Source organism: Parasteatoda tepidariorum, chromosome 5 (assembly GCF_982258835.1).
Source record: "Parasteatoda tepidariorum strain Cologne lab strain chromosome 5, Ptep-v5.0, whole genome shotgun sequence".
In the NCBI taxonomy this organism is placed as follows: Eukaryota; Metazoa; Arthropoda; class Arachnida; order Araneae; family Theridiidae; genus Parasteatoda; species Parasteatoda tepidariorum.
Window position 1 is genome coordinate 117,202,724 of NC_141759.1, and position 25,418 is coordinate 117,228,141.

A 25,418-nucleotide genomic window follows, 5' to 3' on the forward strand; every position below is an offset into this window, starting at 1 on the left:
ATCTTCATAATTTGTTATAAAATTATTTTAAGTGTCAAGCATTACTTTAATGTAAGTTTAAGTAATATTTGACACTTTTAGTCTATAAATACAAATACTCCACTTTATTATTAGAGTTAATTTTAACAGTCGCAAATATGAAGTGTGGAACCTATGCCAATATCTTCAATAAGTTGAAAAAGGTTTTTATTATGTTCTTCGGAAAATCAGTAATGTTACTTTTCTAGTTGTAACTTTTATATTCAATTTAAGTATAGGAGAAATACAAAATAATCTCAATCTGAACTGTAACTTAAAAAGAAAATTGTAAGACTTATTCTGTTTTTTTTATAACACTTTATGTAATTTATGAATGAAATACCAAGAAGAAAGTTCACCTATATTCATCATATGTTGTTTTTTTTAATATTTTAATAACAATGAATTATCTTAATTGAAAAGTATATTTTTTCTTAACTATTCACATCATTCATTACCAAGAGTGATATCTTCATAATGATAAAATTTTTATCTCATGGTTTTAAATTTTTGAGATTAACTAAAAAGAAATAAATTACTATTATATTTTTACTTTTCATTGGTTTTATCCCTTTGTAGCTTGGTGAAAAAATTTTTTGTTTCAAGGGCATCACCAAGGATCTTTTCTAGTAAATGCTTCTATGGTTTTACATATATTAGTGCCAAAAACATTTCTTTAGATATATTTATATACTTTAGATAACTTTTTTCTATATTTAAGAAAATAGCAAGCTATCTTCTAGGAAAAAATAGTTTAGTTTATGATAGTATTAAATATTTTTGCGTTTTGATTTTTTATAAATATTGATATATTTATCTTATTATCCAAAGATTTTGCAATGCTTGTATTTAATTTTATTTTAAATTATTTGGTGATTCATATTGTAAATTTTTTCTAGTACATTAATGGTGGAAGCTTGGAACAGCTTTTTCAGAACAAGCATATTGAATTCTCATGGGAGACAAGAATTAAACTGCCATTAGATATAGCTCATGGCATATGTTACTTGCATTCACGTGGTGTTTTTCGCAGAGATCTTACTTCAAAGGTATGACACATCTGTTATGATTTGACCTCATCTTTCTTTTCATTCTATGTTTATTGTTGTGTTGCTGGCATCAGATTTGTTTGATTAGTATTTTTATTTTATTTACTTGTATTTTAGAGTGTGCACTGGTAAGAAATTACCAGCTATTAAAACTATTTTTACATCTCATAATTATGGAGAACTGTATGTGTATTGTAAGGATAATAACTGAAATTTTTTTTTTTAGAGTTAATCTTTTTTTCTATAATTTTACCTCTGGTTATGAGAACATGTTGGCTGTAAAATTATTAAATTATAATCAGTTATTTTTTAAGTGTTATAAATTAAACAAAATAAAAATTTTAAATTTACCTAAAATAGTTTTTTAGTTTAAATTTGTGCCATGCTTAACATCGTGCCCCAGCACGATGTTTTTCTTCCCTTTGTTCTTCTCTTAATAAGTATGGAAAAAGGTAATGACATCCCAACAAGCACACAACTTTTGGGCTAGTGAAGGGACAATGCCGGCTCACCTAAAGTGCCATTACGGCGGGCTTTTCATTGCCGTATCGGTTCCGTTAATAAAGTGAAATCTGGGCCAGAATGAGGGCCAGTGCATGGCATTTCAGGCAAACTTCTGGCAATCGTTGAAGGACCGGGACTATTTTGTTGCCTCTGGATTGCTTTGCCATTTTTGCCTTTTAAATACCGGGGAAAAATTTTTTTTTCACAGAATAAAAAGAAAATTGTCGTAAAGGCTTTTATTGAACCTTTATGATGTCTTTTTTGCCTTTTTATCAAAAGCTGAATACGTTCACTGGCATACGTCGTTGCCTCGCTTGCCGTTAAGGCACCTTAACTGTAGACTGATTAGAAAACGTCTATGCCGTTTTCGCCCATATCGCACCTTTATTTCAGGTGTTTAGGCGAACTTCTTTGCCTTATTTTCCAATGCACCACCCTTAACTCACCTCAAACTCGGTTCAATAGAGTTTTAATGGCGTCCTTGCCGGTATCACACCTTTATTTCAGATGCTTAGGCGAACTTCTTTGCCTTATTTGCTAATAAACCAACCTTAACTCACCTCCCACTTGGTTCAATAGAAAACTTTAATGCCGTCCTTGCCGGTATCACACCTTTATTTTAGGTGTCTCGGCATTTTTTTTATTTTTTATTATTAGAACTTAGCTTTTAATTTCAAAGGCTTCTTGCTGCATTTTGTTACAATTCTTATTTAGGGAACATAAATTGTCACGAGTGTTTGTTCTACTCGGCTGATATCAGTGATAGTAATTTATTGATTCTTAGCTTTTTATATTGTAATATAACAACAACTGTCATTACATGCATACTGTTTTATGAAAATATAAAAAACAAAATGGTGTAAAACAATTATTTAATTTATAACCAAATGTCCAATGAATCTTCGTACAATAAAATAGACTTTTTTTTATTTCATTTTAAACAATTATAAGCGCTATCATTTAGAGTAGAAGCATATAAAAAAAAATCTTTTTGAATTGAGTATTTAAATTTTTTAAGCATTTTGAGATAGAGGAAATTAAGTACAAATTTTTATTCTAAAATAAAACACAATGCAACTCAATAAATAAGTTATTTAAGTTTTTAAAATAATGCTTATATATTTAAAACCTACATCTAGCTTTTATTGATAGAAACTTACACATAAAAGTTTATTTATCCTATAATTTTGTGTATATTCATCAAGTCATTAATTTTATTAAATATTAGATAAACAGTATATATCATAAATAGTTTTTTCAAAAAAAAATATTTTGTACTAGTAAATAATACACCATTTTAGTAATTTTAAATATATAAAAGCAGGAATTTTAACAACAATAAAGCTTAAAATAAACCATGAAGGAGTTTTATTTCCTTGTAACAAATCAATACATCTGTATACACTATTTACATATGGACAAATATATTTTCTTTATCCCATTCCAGAAGCTTTATTTCAATGAGCCTTTTTCCTGCAAAAAATAAAGCAATTTATTTTACTATAGATATATTAAATGTTCACAGAAAAAAAAATATCATTGATTTAAATCAACTGATTTTTTAAAAGCCATGGATTAAGACAAGCTGATTATTTTTACAAAAAATTATTAATTTAATTATAAAAATATGATATTGAATTTAGTTAATAAATATGCATTCTTTAGGTTGCATTTAAAAAAACAACTAAGATCTGATTTCAGAGATAATGATAGTATTTCACTAAGAAATAATAAAAGAGATATGTATGTAAATTATTATAGTCATACATCCCTTTAATGATTATACTTAAGAAAAGTATTGATTTAAAGAAATAGATTTGAAAAAAATCAATTACTTAAATAAACTTATCATTTAACTATTATAATTATAAATACTTTTTATACTATGTAACTAATAAAAACATTATTTATAGTATGTTTAATTCAAGTCTTTTTTTTTTCCATTAATAAGGTTATTTACTAAGAAATGGTGAAAGGGATATGCAAGCAAATTATTATTTTTTAAAATAGATCAACTGCCAAACATATTAAAATTATTCACATTTCATTTTTTAATTATTTAAATGCAGTTCATATATATGTAGCTCATAGATATCAAGACTTATTCTACCCAAAGTAATTTAAAAAAGTTTTTTCAGCAATGCAATCTGATCTAAACTAATTTAATCTGCTTTAGATATCTAATTGAAAAATAGTATCACAAACTTTAACATTCATTAGCAAATTGAGAATGAAAAACATAATTATAATTCTATTTATTCAATTAGTTTTGTAATAATTAAATAATTTTAACCATCTTAGTTAGAAATGTTAACTATTTTAGCTATAATAATATTTTAAAGTAATGTTAAGTGTTATGAAAACAATTCATTCAATGTTTTGAATGGTAAACGTAGAAAAAAAATTTTTTTTTAAATGATTTTCTTAAACCCAACAATTTATTAACAATATTCATGTTATATTTAATTTTATTTAATGTGACATTATATTAATAACCAAATTGCTGGTACATTATACATTTATCAGTTAACTGTAAAAAAAATTAACAAAAAAGTATAATTTGCTCTAAATATAAATTTTTTAATTCCAGAAACAAAGCTTGAATAATTTTTTTAATTCTATTAATGAGCGATTCGTAACAGTTTGAGATTGATAATTAGGAAATGTTAATAGTACTTCTGTAACCAGTATCAATTATTTAATATTATTTCATACCAATATTTATTTAAAATCTGCAATTAAATTCGTGACATCCTTAATAAATTACTTTTAAGTGGAGTTTCAATTATTTTGAAAGGAAGGCAAAGTAAATATTGTGTCTTGGCATTTATATATATATATATATGTATATGTATATATATATATATTACATCAGAAATACAAATCTTTTGATTATTCAAACTGATAGTTTTAGGAACTGCATTAGTATTTGTAGAATATGTGATGTTCTGAACACAGACATTGTCAGAAATCAGAGCAAAAAGCTAAAAAAACATGAGAATAAAGTTGTTTTTTTTTTCTTTATCAGGAATTCAGAAATTTCAGGACTATGAACTCGGATATTATTTAACTTATTAAATAAACTATTATGCTAAAATAAATGGAGAGAAAATTTATACTTTATTATTAAACTATTAGTATAAAAACTTACTTTTATTATATCTTTCCTTATAAATTTTGTATCTTTTTTATCAAATAATTATAATGCACCATATAAGAAAACACTTTTTAATTATCATTCATATAAAATATATATGATATATTGCCTTAAATATATAAAAATTTATATTATATTAATGGATTAAAAAATAATTATGTTCCATGAAATTTAATTACATACTAATATCATAAATTATACACATCTAAATAATAACATTAATTAAACAATATTGAAATATAGCATTTCTATATTACGGGCAAGCAAGGTAGAGAATCATTCTTTATGGTATCACTAAAATCAAATTTAAATGCTGAATGTTTATTTTGCTTGCTAAATAAAGCTGCATACTTAAATATTTAGTTCTTTCCTTTTTTATTAGATATTTTGTTAATATATTTAAAGAAAAGAGTGGATATTTTTAGTTGTTTATTGAAAATATTAATTAATAGTTAAAGGAATAGTTAATTGCCATGAAAGACCTTGAATTGGCTCCGTTAATTTCAATTGGCTTAAAATAATGTCCCACAAATTGTTTTAAAAAAACACAAAACCCCCAGTTTAAACAAAAAAAACTGGTTTCTTTTCAACCATATGGTAACCTAAGGTAAAATATAAATTTATTTCTTACCATCCTTTTTGTTGATTTTTAAATTTTGAGTTTTATCTTCATTGTTGATCTTCCATCCTGACTCCCTATGAAAGAAAAAAAAAATATAATTAGAATATGATAGTTGTAAAATTAGTTAAAACAAAAACAACAAAATCGAAACATTAAAAAAAAACTGTTTCTAAAATCATGTATGAAGATTAATGTAAATATTTTTATTTCAGTTATGGAATATGACAATAAGTTCATTGTTTATCATTTATCTTGTTTATACTCTAAGCATGTGGTGTGTTAGGGGAACTAAATGTGAATTGGTAAATTCAATAAAACTTAGCACGAGCTTGTAGGGGAATACTTTCAGCCTTTCAGCCCAAATTTAATGTGGACAAAGTTTTTAATTTTTTTCATGTATTTTTTTAAGTAAAAAATATTTGCTAAAATAATTGCTTTAATACGAATATTATATGCTGGTGAAACTTATGGAAAAATGAAATATTATATAATATTATCATTTCAAATAAAATAACGAAAAATATTTCGTTATTCATTCATAACTTTACGTAGTTATTTTAACAGTAAAAATAATTTCTTTTAAAATTTTGTTTTTTAACTAATTAAAAAAATAGAATGATAAAAAAATGTTATAACAGGCATGAAAACAGAGAAAACAAATACTAAAATATCGTAATGATATAAAATTGTCAGTACATCTTTTCACCTAATTTATACATTCATAAAGTGCATTTTTCATTTATTACGAAACCTTATTAAGAAATTATTAAATAAGAATATTGCAAAAATATAAATATAAAAGCTTATATGAGTAATAAAAACACTTGTTATTAATAAAGACTGTGTTAGAGAAATACATAAAGTGAACTTAATTTTGATAAGCACAATAATTATTAATTAAAAAAATCAAAATTCTTTTGCAAATCAAAAATATGTGATTTAATTGAAAAAAATATTAATATTTAATGTTTCACTATGTTCTTACCTTATTTTGCTGTTGATGGCTGGATTAGCATTTCTTGGATCGTTCGCCCTGTCTTTCCATAAAAGAAAAGGAATAAATTAGAGTATGATCGTCATAAAAACAGTTAAAAATCAACAAAATCAAAACTGTTTCTAACTAATTATATTTTATAATTTTTGTTAAAAACAATTTTTTGATTTAAATGAAATTAATTTTGATTTAAAGGAAAGAGAAGGATCATATATTAAAATTACAGCGAATATTTATATTTTTGGTAACTGACGATAAGTTGAATGTTTACCAAATTTTACCTTACCAAATTTTCTCTTAAAATTTTTTTGATTCTAATTTAGAAAAAGAACTAGTCTTTTAGCCAATTAGAATTAAAATAAATAGATAAATTAGAATTAAAATAAATAGACAAATTCTAAATAAAGCTTTTGTTAGTTAGGGCTCCCTCTCAATTTTAAAAATAAAATTTCCTGAATTTTTGAGGAATAGTTTCCAACAATTTTTAGATTATATATTTCCACTACACAGTTATCATCATAAATTTTAATTAAACAGTTAATAAAAATTCTTTTTTGTAGAAAATGTATACACTTTCTTAAACACAAAATTGTCAAAGGTGAAGGCTGAACAGGTATATTTTAGAATTAACAACCATTTAAAAACTCAAAATAGTAAATTAAGAAGAAGATAAATTACATGAGATAAATTATAGATTTTGCACAATAACTGGAAAAAAAGAATTAGTAATCGTCTTTATAGCATTGAGGACCAACAATATTTAATACAAAAAGCTTTATTTCATGAAAAAAAATATTATACAGAAAATATTATTATACTTATGAATAAATTTTAAAAATAATAACCATGAAATAATATTCTAATTTCTATTCAAAAAAATTGAACGTAATTTTAAATTAAATTTGCTTTATAACAAATTCAGTTTTACAACATAATAATTTTATAACGAATTAATTCATTTTAAAACAAATTTAATCGTAAAATTAAACTTAATATAAAGATTTGAAATGTTCTTATACCTCTACAGCAATTCATTAATTGCAAAAGAAGTATAAAAACAACAAAATAAAAATTAGACATACTGTCCTTCTATTTAATATGTCATTTTGTTATTTATTTATTTAGAACAAAGAATATATTATATTGAGTATCAAAACAAATATTTAAATTGTTTAAAAATATATTCTGAAAATACTCAAAAAAAACTTTAAAAGTGGAAGTGTTTAGTGGAACAATTTTTACATGTTTACCAACGTTATTGTCATTTTTTTTAATTTAAAAAAGTCAAAGCAGAAAAATATCAAAATTAAAGTATAATTTAAATATAAAGTAACTAATTAGAGATGAGAAAATTTAAACTCTTACTATTTATTTATTTATTTTATGGTGGTTCAAAAAATATTTCTTCTTATATCTAATCAAAATTATTATTTGAAACAATAAGTGACACCCGCGGTTTAGATAATTCAAATAATGTTTTTTAACAATCCTTCAGAGAAAAAATATGGCTACCGAAATGAAGTAAATTATTAAATTAATCAATGCTTCCGAAAAATGAAAGAAGCATTTTTAATTAATGCATAAGAAATCATAAATTTTTCTTTTATTAGATAGAGTTAATTGAACTTTTATTTATTAAAAAAATCGTCTAATTCATTTTAAAACTAAACTAGCAGCTTAAACTAAACAACAGGAAAGCATAAGATAAAATAGCCAACTGAAGTATTATAGTTATAAAACATAATTTCTGAAAACTTAGCAAATAAAATCAAAGCGAATTAAACTAATTTTAAAAAGCTATTTAATAAATAAGTTAAAAAATTTTTTAAATTACATGAACTAAAGAGAAAAAACTTGTTACTTACTTGCTCTCAAGTGGCGCCACTTCTATTTTTCGAAGAAAGAAGAAAACTAGGGGCTACGTTTATCTCCTTCTTTTTACACCCTTTTCGCCAAATGAATCTTTTAGCTTGTTCTATACAAGTAATCAACGACCACCTACTGAGCAGCTTTTCCGTACTTGAAAGGAATGTTTCTTAGAATTGGGGGTAGGGGACAAAATGTGCTTCCCCACATTCTTTTTAGTTCAAGGACTTCAAACATACTTATCTGGTGATTTCAAACAGTAATGAATATCTATTTTGAATTCTTAAAGACAATTTCTGGTCCTCATAATAAAAAATTAATCTGCACTAAAATATTTTATTAACTATTAGCGATAAGCAAGCTTACTAAATTAAAAAATTATTGAAGTCAAAATTCATTTGAGTACTTTTCGTAAGAAAAATTTTTAATACATATAAACTGGGAAATAATGCTTACACATATATTTTGATTTGCGGAGTAGTAAATTAGAATATCGTTTCTTTATAATGAACAGTAAAGATTCCATAATTAAGGACGTTTAAGTAAATAAACCATTTTTTAGGTTTCATCAGCTTTTTAACAATTTTAGTACATAAAAACACGTTCTACTTTTATGAAATATTTTTTATAAATAATTAAATAACTTTAATTGGGCAAATTTATTTACATTAGCAAACTGGCTGTGTAAAATATAATATTAGCACTACAAAATTATAAATTTTTAAAAAAATATATATATATTTTCGTCTAAAAGTCTTTATAAATCACTCCCCGAGTTAAGAATTTTTTGTTTTTGTTTATGAATGAATGCATGACGACTGGTTTTTTTTATATCATTCAATTACATTACTAAAAAATAATTATATTTTTGGTTGAAAGCTAATGATCAGAAAGATTTAAAATCCTAAATAACCAACTGCAACAAATTCATTACCTTGGATACTTAAAGCAAAAATTTGAGGTTACTTTATTTTTCTACTAAATACTTACTTCTTTTAACTATCTTTATAAGGATAATGATGTTCTTTTAACTTTTTTACAGATGATATTCATACGATGAAATTCTATTTAGCTATGCATATTTATACTTTCTATGGCATTAAAATTCAGGATTTTTAAATTCTTTAACATAAAAATCGTAACTTTAACTTTAAAACTTTATTTTATTTACGTTTAAGCAACAACATTGATTTTAGAAATCCATTATTAGTTTTCAAACAGTTTTATTTAGTTTATATTTTAAATTTATACTTTGAAACACACTTATATACACGCAGTTTATATTTCAAAACATGCATCGAAATTTTTTGAAGTAACATCAGTTTTTATTTTGCTATTATTTGCATAGCTATAACACATGAAAAACGTTATTTTTTATTTTATCATTTGAAACTTTAAATATTTCATTAAATGCATAGTTAAAAATTACCTGTCTATTTTTTGTTTAAAAATCATTCCATTTATACAAAAATAAAAAATAGCAGGCTTTACCCTTTTCTTACTCCGCTCACTCCCGTAATTGCTTATCGTTCATTCATCATTGATTTTTTTTCTTTATATATACTTCCTTAAGCTGCAATATTTTTCACTTTTCGCAAAACACATAACATTTTATTTTCAAAATATACAAGTATTGCAGCTTTATGTAAGAACATTTTGCTAAGCATAATGAAATAAAGGATTTAATAAATTTGAAAAATAATTATCTGTACTTGAAAGAAAAAAAAAACTTAAGGAATTTAGATTGTGTAACTCAACTGGAAAAAAAAATGAGAAGTAATACTACTCGTTAACAAGACTTATTGAAGTTTAAACAGGGAACGGTTTTAGCGTTATTTATTAAGTTTATTGTTTTTAAAAATGTCAATATAATTATTAAGAGTGATATTAGGCAACAAACAAATCTCTCTCTCTGGCTGTCTTTCGCTACTTTTTATTGACAACAACTTGAGCGCATGTTTATAAAATAAATTTTTTATGACAATGGATAAATAGTCAATGGTCAATATTTAAAGCAAAAAAACTTAAAGAAAGATATAACGAATGGGTATTTAAATTTTCAATTGCTTTCAAACATATTGGAATTTCAAAACAAAATTCTTGTTAAGTTTACACATAAATCCGCCCTTTCAGCAAATTAAATTTTAACCAAGTTACCTTTCAGCCAACTACGCGAAGAAAAAGTTTTTCTTAAATTACCGCATTCTATGATAATAACATTTTTTCAAAACAAAACCATAGCTCTGTTAATAAAACCAAGTATTTAAACCATTTATTTGGTAATTTTTTTGTTAAAATGATAGCAGTTAACCGGATACTCTAGCTTTCAAAATTATAGCTCTTTTAACCTCACATTTAGTAAAAAATATAAAACTGAATAGTAAATTTTTCTGAACAAATGGTTTTTATACAGTGCTCTAAACTATCATGGTAAAATTATAAAATTTTACCACGTTTTTCGCATTTCAACTCATATTATAAAATCTAAATTTTTTATTACTTTACCGAAAACATTACTAAACCACTTCGTTAAAAAATACTGAGCTTTTTGGTTTTTCCCTATAGCCGGAAATAAAGTAAGTTTTACAATATTTTGGTAGTTTTGATTAAATTTTCTTTTCTAGCAAACATATCAACCAATCGCAGTATTTTTTTATTAACAATTAGTGATTTTTAAGTTAACAATCAAAATCGAAATTTTCTCTACAACTCATCATGAGAACAATCACGTGAAAAGAAGAAGAAGAAGAAAAAAGGTGCGTAAAAGGCAATAATAAAATTGCAATTAATTTTCGAACATATTTGAATACCGGTATTAATTTCAAGATCAAAATTAGCCTTTACAGAGCGCAAAATTTCTAATTAGTATTTGCATTTCTGTGTTCTACAAAGCAGCCAGTACAGTATTTTTTTACACCAGATTTTGCAGATAACAATTTCCAAACTAATTATAGAATAGTCATTTTCATTTTCATCGCACTCTCTGTTCATTTTTCTGTAATCCTTTGTAATTTTATTTTATAACTGTTGTTGAACAGCCAACCCGAATTTGATCTCATGGTTACCAGTGTTCAACTTTATATCATTGTAATTTTGAATCTAAACCAAGAAATAAGAGAACTCCTGTACAAAAGTATCGGGAACGAATTGCCTTCGTGGAGAACTTTTTCATGGTGAGATAAACCACGAAAACCTCCCGTGATTAGCAAGACGAAGATGGGACTCTAATAATCCACGATGCGTCTATCACTTGGAATATTTTATGTCAGCCGGGTACGAAATTCGTATCAACCAGCAATTCTTAAGATTCAAATCCTCAAAACTCATTAGTTGGCTAGCGTTCCTTCCCCTGAGCCTCCACCGCTTATCCTTCGTAATTTGAAACTTCTAAATCTTATACTTTTTGTACAGCAAAGCAAAATGTAAAGTTAAAATAAACACCCAAAAATAGCGGAGGGGACTTCGCTCCTTAGGACTTTTTTATTCAGAGGGAAATGTATTATAGTAAATATTTCTTTCAGGATTCGGCTCAATAATTTAGTAGTTTTCCTGCCACTGTTTATGAATTTTTTCATATAAAAATTAAATAAAAATACAATATATTGATAATTTTTTGCAGAATATTTTTCTAATTAAAAAGATGAAATCCAGTTTAGAAGTATCTGAGTTAACTCCTCAAAGTAAATATACTAAAAAATAGACATTTAAGTGCATGAATTATAAAAGATCCAACATTTTACGCATTTGTGTCTAGTTGAATAGTACTAATTTTTGAAGTTGCGAAATAAGAAGACTTAACAATTTTATTACCATTAATTTTCTTCCTTTTTTTAATAATTTATTAACAGTGTCTAACTTGTGCTTGAAAAAAAATATTAAACATTTCTTTAATTAGTAAAACAAATTCTAACAAGAAATTTTAAAATAATCCTACTTAAAAGTTATTACTATAATGGGGAAAAAAATACTATGATGCTTCTTCAGAGTTTCATAACAGTTAAACTTCTGTTTGCGCATTTGTTTAAGAAATATAATGTGCTTACGTTGTAAAAAAATCAAGATATTCAAGAAATATCGCAGTGATGCATGAACACGAAGCTTATTACAAATTTATCAGATAAATTACTCAAATTTTTGAGGGTTCAAAGAATCTAATTTCTTGTTTTTTAATGTTCTTTTTTTACCTGCACAAAAATATATATGTGTTTATATTTGAAGCATTTAAAGAAACTTGATTAATTTGTATCATGGCGTACTATAAACGTACTATATTATCTCAATAGTTGTGAAAGACTCAAATAGTCGTTCACCATGATTTAAATAATTTACAAACTTTCGACTGCTTAGATAAAGAGATGAAAGATAAAGAAAAGAACGAAAAATGATGTTGTGTAGTCTGAACATTTTAGCCAATTTAATAAATGAAATACGGTTAGAAGTTTCCACCTTAACTCATAAAAATTAGGACATTAAAAAATTAAAATGTATGAATTACAAAAGATCTAACTTTTATTGCATTTGTGTCCAGATGAGAGAAAAATTTGATTTTACTAATTTATGAAGATGCGAAATAAGAAGATTTAACAATTTCGTTACCGTTAATTTTTCGTTTATAGTTTTCTTTTTATATTTTAGCTTTCTTTATTAGTGCACGAACCACGAGATATAGCTAATTAAGTAAGCTACCGATTTATTATATCAATTGTTAAAATTAAGGAAGGTTGAAACTGATTTCTCGCTTCATAATGTTTTTTTTTCCTACAAACAAATATATATGCTTATAATTTTAAAACACATGAATGAGAATGAATTTGATTTGTTTGAATCATTTACAAACTCTTGACTGTTCAGATACAAGGGGTTTAAAAATCCAAAAAAGTGCAAAAAATTATGATGCTTAGTTGTACCCATAAATCATAAAAAGCGAGACTCTCTCCATTTTTAACAAGTTACATTACTAATCAAATAAGACTTTAATATTGAATCAAAAAATATTTTTAAAAAGTTAGAGTTTATTTATGTATTTATTTTTTATTTACTTTTACAATTTCCCATATCCGGTTGAAAGATTTTTGTTAGATGCATAAGAAATAGAATTTTGATCTGTAAAAGATTTTTACTGTGTATTGCTTTTCGCAATCTATGAAATATGAGAATTTTGCGTTTTTCTGTTATACATTTGCTTATTTATTTTTTTAGAAAAAAATAAATAGTTCAATTAAAAGCTTATTGCAAACAATTGAAAACAAAATTGGTTTTATGAAAATGTTAAATAATAATAATCATCAGCAATATAAGGAAATAAATAAAAACTGAAATTTTAGTGAAGAAAAAAAAAAAATTGGAAAAGTCTAAAGTTCCTCAAGAACTCTGACCCCCAACAGGGTGGGATGCGAGAAGCGCATAACCGGACGTCGTTAACTTCTCAATTTACCATACACTAACAAAGAGAGGAAATACTCGTCCCCCTCAAAGCAAACTGTAACTAATTCTAAAATAAAGGTCTTTACTTCTTTTTGCAACAAATATTTTAATATCATGAAGGGCACACAAATACACTTACAAACTCCTTTTTATTCCTGAAATTCTATTGCATAAAATTAATTGACCATTAAAATTCTTATGATTCTCTTTTTGATATAGACTTTACATTTAATATATACAGTAAAAAATCGCTAGTTCTTACCACGTACAAAAGCGCTTGCATTACAAACTACTAATTTTAGTACAATAATTACCAATAATACAAATTATTATAATTTTATCGAAAATTTTATTTAAAACAGCACTAATTCGAGGAATTAATTATCATGATGGGTCGTGTAAAGAAGGGACAGTGAGTAAACTTTGTTTTTACGAAAATAATTCAAAATAATATTTTCATTTAATATCTGTCATAGTAGCGTAAAGATTAAAGTGTTAAAATTCTGAGTAGGAAACTAAACTCCTTTAATTTTCTATTAAGATATGTATACTGAACTGCTCTAAATTGATTTTATGGGGATATTTATTTGAGCTAAGTCAAATAAAGAATAAATAAGTTAATGCGGCAAAAGAATTACGCAGCGTAAATTACTCAACGTTATGTTGAATTACAAGTTCTTCAAAATAAATATTCTACAAAAAATATGCATATCAAATAAAATTTTTTTTTTTTACAAAATAAAGAGTAAAAATTTAACTTAACTATGTCGTATTTGTTAAACTTCTTTATTCTTACTATAATTGCGAAATTTATTATATTTAACTGTAAATAAACTAAGAATAAGTTACTAGATATCAGATATTATTTATATAAAATTTTATTGAAAGATTGGTTTGAACTGTTTTCTAAAAACAGAATCAATTCAAAAAAAGATTACTAAAATAAAAAATTAAAAAAAAGTATGTGTTATTAAGAGAAAGAAATATACTATACAATTACAATTTTATTCGTTAATAAAATGATTAATGGAAGTTACAGAATACTATTTGTTTAATAACATGAGAGAATTGTAATTGCACTATTCCAATCACTGGATACCCAATTATCATTTGTTTTTCTTGGATAGATTTTTTTTAAGGTCGTCATTAATTACAGAAGGTGTCTAAATTAATTTTTGTCCTTTTGTCAGTCAATGGGCTAAATTGATTTTTAATTCCAGCCAATATACGTTTCGCAGAAAATTCTTTTCTTTCTTCAGTATTAATATTTATATAATAATTGCTGCCAAAAAGAAGAACAATAGTTGTGTATAAGTTAATTATAAAACGAATATAAAATTGCTTTAAAGTAATTTAATGTAACACTATTAAAATTACCCTCTGGTGAAAGTAAAAAGAAAAAGGTCAGTCTGTAAAACAATGAATTCCAAGAATTTCAAAAATTATCTTCTTTATTTTTAATTATATCATTTCGAGATGCTTTTTGATTTTCGAGATGCTATCATGATTTTTTTCATGACTCTTAGAATTCTTTACTTAAGATAATAGTGTTGAAGTTAATCTAATCGATTAAATTGGTCTAATCGAAAAGTGCGAACGCATGAGAACCTAGAATAATAGCATTAACACTGACCATTCCTGAAAATTCTTTTTATATGAAGTTGGAAAAATAAACTGCATTGTTAAATTAACGTGAAACGAGCAGATATTAATAAATTTCCTTCTCTGTCAGAAAACTGAATAAATTTCCTTCTCTGTCAGAAAACTGAAAAGGTCACTGATACCGCCACTGTTTTGGGGTTTTCAACTTAACGTTACATTTTATCAAACACTGTTTGATTTAGAAACTTCAAATTACGTTAATATGTAGGAAATTGAACGGAGATTACAATGGAATTAAAAAATAATTCTAAAATTAAGTCAAGATTATTTTTACTCTTATACTTGTTAGAAAAATAACATGCGGGCCGCTCTGTGACCGCAAGAATTCAGCTGCGGAAGTTAAATTTGGTATGCTGAAAGAGCCAAATTTGTTTTTAACCGTAACATAGAGTCTTTATTTCCTTTTAGAAACTCTTATTTGTTTGAAAGTTATTACAATTTAAAAGTTTTTTTTTCATTTTTTCTTTAACTAATAATTATTTATTGATTGTTGTGGAAAAAGTTTTCATTTACGCGATTTTCATAATATCCCTCTTGACTTAATATTAAAAATAATGAAAATAAAGAAAAAAATATTATATAGAAAAAGGCTAGGTGTTGCCAAATATAAAACTTCGACATTTTATACCGACATTTGAAAATATGTGTAGAATAAAGAGAAATAAGAATTGTTTCTTATATGATCGGTTAACAAGAAAAAATTACTTCTAATTTATAAATCCTTTTCATTGTGTCGCACACTCTGCCTTTCTAAAATGTAATTTTTTTAAGCGCAGTTATTTATCATTCAAATCCAGCTATCCTTTTTATTTTGTCAAAATTAACAAGTTAATATAATGAACTTAAATAATAGTATAATAATTTTACATTAAGCAAATAATTTTTAATCGACTTTTCAGGAAAAAAAAACTTTTAAGAACATTGTTAAGAACAGTTTGTGCCAAATACCGCTAGTTCTGAGAGAATAAAAAAACGAATTTGCGCGCGGGCATAAACTGCTTTTTCCATAGAACATCTTCAATGCGTAATAACTCTCGGCGAGACCGTTTTTCCTTCTTCTTCATTTGTCAAAACTTAGGAATCCTTAAAATGCAACTGCTGGCAATCCAATCGTAATTTTTACTTAAAAAAGTGGAAGAAAACAATTTGTACTTGATCTTCAATTATTTCAAACTTGATGAATGAGATTCAACTACAGGGATTATCGAGCGTAGAGAACAGCTGACGGTGCCTCCATGTAGAAAACAAGGATACATAAAAATAAATTGTGTCGAACAACTATTATCAGTAAGCGTATGATTAATATTTAAAATTGTCTCTAAAAAAGGACTGTAGAAGCTGATCAATTGATAAAAATTTATCTGCTGCAGTCAAGGTATAAATTATCGTCACTATCTGAAAAACATTTAATATATTTAAATATTAGCATGTTTACGAATTATGACCTGTTTTTGAATTTTTTTTAAATTAACGTCAAACTTTAACCGGATTTCAATAAATTAGTTCAAAAAGAACTGCACTCTTTAAAAAGGAGGTATGAAAATGATTCATTGGATTCGTTTTGTACTATGAAAATTGCCAAGTCGATTCGGCAGCATGAAATACTATTTCATTTTTCACCAGTTTATGGTTAAAAGAGCTCCACTTAGTTCTAATTACATAATCATTCAATTTCGTCTAAATAGTTATGCCTTTTCTGAAATATTGATTTGCAAATTTACCGTAAATTTAAAACTATACCTACAGTTTAATGGGACAAACAGATAAAATTTCGGTTCTCTTACCGTTATTTTAATATTTCAGCCATATTTCTGTTATTAGTTCCTAAGATTTAAAACATAGCACAATTTTAAAATTTGTTAACCCAAAACCCCTTGTGAGAAAAAAACAATGTTTTTAATTCATGTATAGGAAACATTTTGCAAATGACATTTTAAAATGATTAAATGTATGTTTATTATTTTGTATTGTTATGTTTCTTTCATTTTTCTACAACTAGGGAACATTACTGGAAAATGAGTAATTTTTCACACAATGCATTTTTATTTAAATCTTATATCGACTTCGTAGAAGAAAAAATCGGTGACTTTTTTTCAATCCTGCTGTAACTTTTGTATTTTTTCCAGCTTTAAATACAATGCTATTTTTATTAACACTTGAATTGAAGTATGTGACGAATGTAGTGTAAAGAAAGATTGAAACAGAGAAATTTAATGTTTAATTTTGTCTAATTTGCTATTTAAAGAATTTAGTTTCAAAATAAAACTCAATAACGCAATTATGGTTTTAAATAACTACTCCGCTATTTAATTGGTTAAGGCAATATGCAGTAGAACATTTTTTTATTTATGTCACATTTTATGCTAGAATAAATAGTGCAGACCCTTGCCACACATGAATGATAAATTTGCTTGACTATAGTAAGTAGAAGGGAGAGGGGGGGGGATATTGTCGCCGTAGTGTCCTCAATTGGTTATGCCTGGACAAAAGCCGTACCGACTGTCATTCTGAGTAAATTGGCGAAATTCTATCAAAGTTAAAAGAAAGGCAACCCTACAAGACCCTACACTTTATATTTTCTGCCATCTATCCGCAGGACTCGAAAACACGTCTAAAGTAAAAAATAAAAAACAGCGCCATCTATGTATTGCATTCAAAACAGTTTTTTTTCCTTAATGTATATAAACTATTTTAAAAATAAATTAATGCTGCATGAAAAAATATTTTTGTAATGCAAATAAAAAATAAATATAATTAACGTTTTGAAAGTATAATTTTAATTTTTATTTATATTCTGTATTATAAGTTTTTAAAAAAAATTATTTGCTTAATATTTTGAAGTTTAATTAATAAAAATATCCAAATGTATTTTTATTACTTAAAAACGTATATTTAAGAATAAAATTTCCTAAACAATTATTATTTTCAAGTATTGCTTAAAAGTTTAGGGGAAAAAAAGTTATTTACTTTATTAGACTAGACATTTGCTATAAACAGTCAGAAAATTTAAACACGATTTTTTTAAAATTCAAAATTCTTAAGACCATTTAAACTATTTTGAATCCAGTTTTTAAGAAGTAAGTGATTAAACTAAGATATTAAATTTGAAATGAACATTAAAATAAAAATAAAATAAAAAACAATTTATATAAATAAAACGTTTACTATTATAAATGGTATACATTCATTATTACAAAACACTTAAATTGTAATAAAAGTTAGTAAATTAATGTAATAAAAAAGCCCATCTCATTAAAAATCCTTGCTCTAAATTCAAGATATTTATAATTTCTAGGAGGATTTAAGCAATTTACAATATTTTTTTATTCATTTATTTTCTATAAATAGATTTTTTTATTTACATGAATTTTAAACTTACCTATTCATTTTTGTTTTAGAGAAGGTTTAAAAAAGGAGTCATAGTCTGGAAAAAATTTATGTTAATTTCATTTGGGGCTTACAGTAATAATTTTCAAGCGACCAAAACATAAACAATGGGAAAAGTTTTCATATCGCTTCTTCCTAAAATGACAAAAAATAGACAATGACGGACCTTTAGCCTTTTACTGCTATCATATAAATTATACTAGATTTTTTTTTTTAACCATGAATTACAAAAATGATGGATTTTTTATTGAATCCTTTAACGTTAAAAATAAATGTATCGCTTATTCAATAAAAAAATAATAATAAGTCTTCAATAAGAAAAAGTCTTCAATAAGTATTCAATTCAATAAGTCTTTCTTAAGTACATGTTTAATACAATAAATTTAACAAAATTTTATAATAAACAATCGAAAAAATAAAAACTTTTTCTCAATGAACAAAGGAATTGTTCTAGTTAAAAGTATTAATATTTATTCTTATTTTTAAGGGAATATGTATTAAATTTTTCTAGAAAGAAAGAATATATTATATTTCGAGTTAAAAATTATACTTCAGAAAATGATTTCAAAAAGAAAAAATAAATAATTATATATATTTATTTAAAAATTTTAATAAAATTTAAAATGATTATTTTTTAATAAAATTATTTTTTTAAAAAATATAATAGGTAATACCACATAAAGTATATTTAGATTATAGTAAAATAATAAAATTCAAGTTTTTAATATTCTATGTAAAAAATTAGCAGTTTTCAAAGAATAATAAAAGTTGTTTTTTTCCTCTCAAAAATACGGTTAACGTTTTATGGATTTTTTCCATTCTCTCCTGATTTTTTTCAAATTTTTGAGTTAAAAGCACATTTTTTACCAACTCTGCATCTATTCATTATTAATCTATTGTAACATTACACTTAATTAACGGTATACAATAAAGGTCCTGTAACTAATTAAGTGTAAGAGGCCAAACAACGGTATACAATAAAGGTCCAGTAACTAATTAAGTGTAAGAGGCCAAACAACGGTTTTATTTTTCGGGCCTGTATAGGTGAAGAGTTATTCCGCCTCTTCCTGAAATGCCTCAAAACAAACGACAAAGGACCCTATTGTACTTGCCTTTTGCCGTTACCCTACCTAGAATGCCAGCTTACGGCCTTACGTTTGCCGTGAGGTGTGTGCTTACTGGGATATAAACATTTAAAAAGAATTAAATCTTTTCGTATGATCCCAAAATCTATAGTCTTTAATATAGCTCTTTATGTTTCTCTCATTGCAAATTATGGCTTTAATTTGACATATCGTTCAGCATGCAACTGTAATTCTTTCAAATTAAAGTTTTTTTACTTCAAACATTTGAAATCTTTTATCTTCATAAGTTACTATAATGTTCTAATTTTGCTGTGCATTTTTAATATATGAGACATAAAAATTTGTTATTATTTTAATTTTAATATGCATTTTATTTGTAAAGAAAATTTGAAAGTTTTGACTTATATTATTATTGTATTTGATTTGTAAATAGTGATACTTTGTTCTACAGAAGGTCCTCATCAAAATGAATGAAGATGAGATGACTGCAGTTGTTGGTGATTTTGGCTTAGCAGAGAAAATACCAGATTCAAGTTAAACAGTAACTGCCCACGAGCCTGTATTTATTTGAATGTTTATAGAACATTATTTTAATATATTTTCTGTATTAATCTGTTAACTGGGTGCAAAACAAAATAGCCAAACTTCATTAAGACTTCAGCAATAGATTATTCTTTTGAAAAAATTGAATTCTTGTTTCCACCTTTTATACAATTGCTAGTCCATCTTAATTTAAACAGCTTTCCAAAACTTTGAAAAGACTAACTGTTTAAAGTTAATTTTTAATTAGCTTAAGATAAATCTGATTAGTTGTAACTGTCCTTCTTAATGCTAAAAAACTTGTAACCATTTTGATAAGGTACCCAGCTAATGGATAAATACCTATTTTTCTATTCAAAACTACCGTTTGAATTTCTGGTTTCCTATATATGATGTTAGCACTTTTTGATTGGTAGATTCCACTGATGAAAGTACCAACAGATGGCGATAATTTTAGTTTTTTTTTATTGTTACAGTAAAGCACATTTTATCTGTATCACATTTATCTGTAATTTATTTGCAGTCCCAGTTTATTCTTAATATATGCTATGTTAAAATAATTTGTTTATATGACTGAAAAACATAAAATATTGATTGTATGTTTTTTTTCTGTACTTTGTTTTTTTTCTTCTATGTAATCTCTGAATATTTGCCATGGATTTCAGAAACTCTCAAGGCTTCCTCAACTCTAAAATACAATTTTTCCCCCTTCAATTTTTTTTCTTCTTAATTGCCTATGTGTATGGAAAGAATTGTATATTTTTGTGTTCTCAAATTATTAAGTCATCACCAGCATTGGCATGACAGCCCTTTGTGAGCCTGGGCCTTCCTCAGAATCTTTTCCCATTCTGCCCTTCTCCCAGTAATTGATTTCCAGTTCTTTATTTTAAGGTTTTAGGATGGCAAAATCCTCATCCACACATTCTTTCCATCTCTTTTTGGGCCTTCCTCTTGGCCTTTTATTGGAGGGGGTTTATTATTAAGTAATGGTATGATTATTTTAAACTTATTTCTATTTTTTTCAACATCGATAACATTAAATGTCATCTTAACAATGGCTATTGCATCGTCAAAATTAGTGTTCTTATGAAATATTAAATTTAAATTGTTTGATTTTCTGTTAGGGGCCATTCAAAAAGTACGTACACAAAAATGGAGAAATTTTAAACCCCTCCCCCCCCTTCGTACATTACCGTACATAAGGTCGTACTCCCCCCCCCCTTCGAGTACGTACATTTTATTAGTCTACCCCCCTTTTTGATAAAAACTAAAATAATTATGTTTTTAATAAAATTAAATATTTATTTAAAATAATTTATTCATTTAAATTATTTAAACAATAACACCCAACGAAGAAATACCACCAATCGGGGAAAGTTTGGTGCTTGCAATTTTTTATTTTGCGAGACAACTTATTTTGAGAACTGATTTACTCAATCTAACAAGTGGTCGCCGTGTGAAAAAAAAATAAAAGAACAAACATATGTATAATACGTGTGTAGGAAAAAGTCAAATTTAAATTTGGTGTATGGTTATAATGTACGTACTTTGAATAATACCTCCCCCCCTCCCCATCGTACAAAACCGTACAAAATAGTAAATCCCCTCCCCCCCTTTCGTGATGTACGTACTTTTTGAACGGCCCCTTATACATCAATTTACTTCGGTCCCCTGAAAAAAATGCTTTGTTGTATTATTAAAATTTAAAAAGATGAAGGAAGGATAGTCATATTAGAAGTCCTCTTTTATCCTGTAGTGTTCTTGGTGATCATGAATGCTATATTTATCCTAGTGGTAGTAAACTAAAGCAGAAATTTTAAAAGAAATAGAATTTTTGTTAAATGTTAATGAGCTTTTGTGTATCAGACTTTTCATACATCAATTTAAATCATTTGCATGTAGTGGTGAACAATTTTATTTTAAATTTAGTTAGTTAAAATATTAATACTTTACATTTACTACCATTAAATATATTTTCTGTAACTATGAAAATTCTGTAATTGTTAAAGGGTTTGCACATTTGTGACACAAACTTCTATGTTGCGCAATAACTGTTGCAGCATAACCGCTAAGTGTCTATAAAGGAAAAAAGATCTGATTTTCCTCTTTTTTTAAATTAGAATTTTTTTGTAGAATTTGTTTAATTACAATCAAAATTAACATGTCTCAAAAATATATAACAGTTTTAAAAGCATTTTAATAATTCAATATAAGCTTAATGTGTATATATATATTTTTAATAAAAGTGTAAATATCTTTTTAACAAAGTCTAAATTATACATGCTAGTATTTAAACTTCTTTTGTCCTTATTTTGAGACTTTTTCTGTTGAATTATAAATTTAAATGCTTTTTATAACTAAGCTTAATTGTTTTTTCTAAAATATTATGATATTATTTGTTCATTTAGATATTAAGAGGTTATTAAGGTATTAAGACATTATTTGTTTATTTTAGGGATCGTAGTCAATTTATGAACAATACAAGATGTCTTGCCATGAAAAACAGCAAAATCTTATTGCAGGTAACATTTAAATTGTTTTCTAATTGCACATTTTATGTGCATATGTTTTTATTTATTGGTTGTTTTATCATAGTAGTTGCTTATGGATGTATTTATTTCTTAATGCCTCATACTATAAACATGTGAAAGTTATATTAAAAATTTATTGAGCAGCTAACTTTTGAATTTGCAATGAGTGATAACAAAACTCAATCTCAGAAACAAACTTTTCAAATTAAGTTTTATGTTAGAATTAAATCTCTAATGATTTTTTTTATAGAGGCTTTTCAATTTTTGTGCTATGAGAGTTGAATTATAGTCTATCATAAGCAAATGCTTCATAGTGGCTATATTCTGTTTTGTAACATTTTTGTCTAATGTACAAATACCACAAAACATAATTGTTTATATTTAATTTCATTAATAATACTTGAGAGCAATTTTCTAATTTTCCATTGCATGAAATCTTTGAATGATTCTTCGATACTTTTGTTTTGCTGTATTTCAAGCAATGCGAATACTCTCCATCTTTTTATGGTGGTTTATATAATCAAGAAAGAAAAAGAGTTTTTTCTTAAATCTGAAACTTAGTTATTTTATAATGATCATGTAAAGTCTCTGAAAGCTATTTTGCATTTTGTTAATGTATATAGTGTTTAAAAATATTCTTTTAGTGCTTAAAAAGTACTTAAAAGGTGCTTATTTTTTGTTGAAAGATTTGACTATGCACCCTGTTATGTATTTCATGCAACAAAAAAAAAATTCTTATTTCATGTTGCATAAAATGTTTGAACTCTTTCATACTTTTATATTGCTATATCAGGGTGGCTACCCACCAGGAAAACCTGGAATTATCAGGGAATTTTTTTGTACTGGAGAAAATCAGGGAAATTTGAATAAAAGCCTAGAAAGATCAGGGAATTTTAAAGAAAAGCAGGAATTTTTTTTCTTAATTTAAATTATTTTACCATCCGTTTAACCCCCTTTTTTTAGATGAACTTTTATTGCCAAACAGTTGAAATATCATCAACTTAGCAATACCTTACTTGCATCAAAATTTGCTTCATTATAACCCTGTTAAACTAGAATACCACATTAAACTCCCATGGTAGCTAAATGAGTGAATAAACCTTTGACCTCTTTGGAGAATATGGGACTGTATAGTTCAGAATGGGCAAAGATTGTGGGGGAAGAGGTTAGGATATTTGCTTCTGATAATAAAAGTGGATTTTTTTCCCTTTTAGTCTGTGGGCTGAATCCATTTATTGTTCTGGTTTGTTTCGATGCTTTTGCGATAGTTTTTTTTTTTTTTTTGACAAAATGTTTTATTTTTAACATAATAAAATTCTCCAAAAATTACTTGGTTATACAACAAAGGTTGATTATAATAACAAAAGATTTTATATAGCACTAGCTTTTGTGCACTCAGCCAATGAAATCAGTGGATTATTTTTCTTCAAAGCCGATCAATCACACATTTTCTTGCAATCACTAACAGCAATGTTTGACAATAAATTATTTCAATTGTTGCATTTCTTCTAATTTTCTCAATTTCATCTTAGCCTCCTATTTCATATTTTAATTATGGAAAGGTTCTTTTAAGTACCAACTACAGTAGAGAACCATTTATCCGGTATCCAGAAAACCGGGGAATGAAAAAATTGGGAAGAATTATTCTTGGTTTTCCCGCTATTTTGAAGTAATATGGTAAATATTCTATTTTTGATTCAAAATACGAAATGTGTAGTAATTAAAATGTTGAAAGTTTGTAAGTGCTGTTTGCAATCTTGAGATATTTTTGAAACTGTTTCTCCTTTTACCATAAAAAGCTGACAAAGGCTGAAAAATGTATAAGAAATATGTTAAATGAGGTATTAAAATAAAATCTCAAAAGTTTTTATTCATGTGCAGGCACCACACTAAACACTTCAATTTACTAGCCAATAAATTATCCAAACATTTATTAAAGGTTCAAATATAAAAAGTGTTAATCAAAGAAAAGAGTTCTGTTCATGATATCGCATGATCCAGCAACAAACATGTGATCTGAATTTTTTTTCCTTTGCTTTTTTGTTGCTTAAATTATCTGGACTTAATATAATTCTAATTGTTATGTGTCATATCCATAAGAAATTACTGTAATCGAATGAAATAAACAAGATTTATTCAAAAAAAATCATATTGATGTAATTTTCATGATCAATGGGAATATATATTTTTCTTAACTATAGAAATTTTTTTCACCAAAACGCTATTTCTTTCCCTGAATTTACAATTTTATCGCATTCGGCGAATACTCTGCATGGGCTCTATGTGTGTCTTTCTTGGAAAGAAGGAAAACAAAACATTGTTTTTTTGTTCTGCACTGTACAGGGACGCGACTTTACACATTGTCGACTCCCGGGCACCTCCACTCGCCGCGGTTTTATTTGTCAACTGTTTCACCGCCTTATCTAGTAACCCTCACTCAGAGGCAACCCTACGCTCGCCTCAATACAGCACTCGCAAAAGTCATAAATGAATCTTCGCGCTCATGGATATTTTTAAAAGTTACTTGTTGAATTAAGTTAAAATTTTATCCTCGTTTAAAACTAGAAAAATTCAAATAA

General features: G+C 25.9%; 1 protein-coding gene and 3 long non-coding RNA genes across 8 annotated transcripts in view; 2 read left to right on the top strand and 2 right to left on the bottom strand.

The window, feature by feature from the left end:
- Positions 1–24,985, top strand: LOC147810071 (uncharacterized). Of its 2 annotated transcripts, XR_015434143.1 has the most exons (4): positions 1–1,067; positions 20,220–20,309; positions 22,764–22,830; positions 24,372–24,985. It is a non-coding gene; the product is annotated as an uncharacterized LOC147810071 (long non-coding RNA). The 2 variants fall into 2 exon arrangements; XR_015434142.1 differs by lacking the exons at positions 22,764–22,830; positions 24,372–24,985 and having other exon boundaries at positions 20,220–20,896.
- LOC147810060 (uncharacterized) overlaps positions 1–25,418 on the top strand; it is a 553,747-nt gene that overhangs the window by 476,159 nt on the left and 52,170 nt on the right. The window lies entirely within an intron of this gene.
- The window catches only part of LOC147810069 (pre-mRNA 3' end processing protein WDR33-like), a 99,619-nt gene that overhangs the window by 13,034 nt on the left and 61,167 nt on the right, over positions 1–25,418 (bottom strand). The window lies entirely within an intron of this gene.
- Positions 2,923–13,917, bottom strand: LOC147810072 (uncharacterized). The gene is made up of 5 exons (XR_015434268.1): positions 13,897–13,917; positions 8,210–8,231; positions 6,336–6,387; positions 5,360–5,424; positions 2,923–3,044 (listed from the first exon to the last, which is right to left on the bottom strand). It is a non-coding gene; the product is annotated as an uncharacterized LOC147810072 (long non-coding RNA).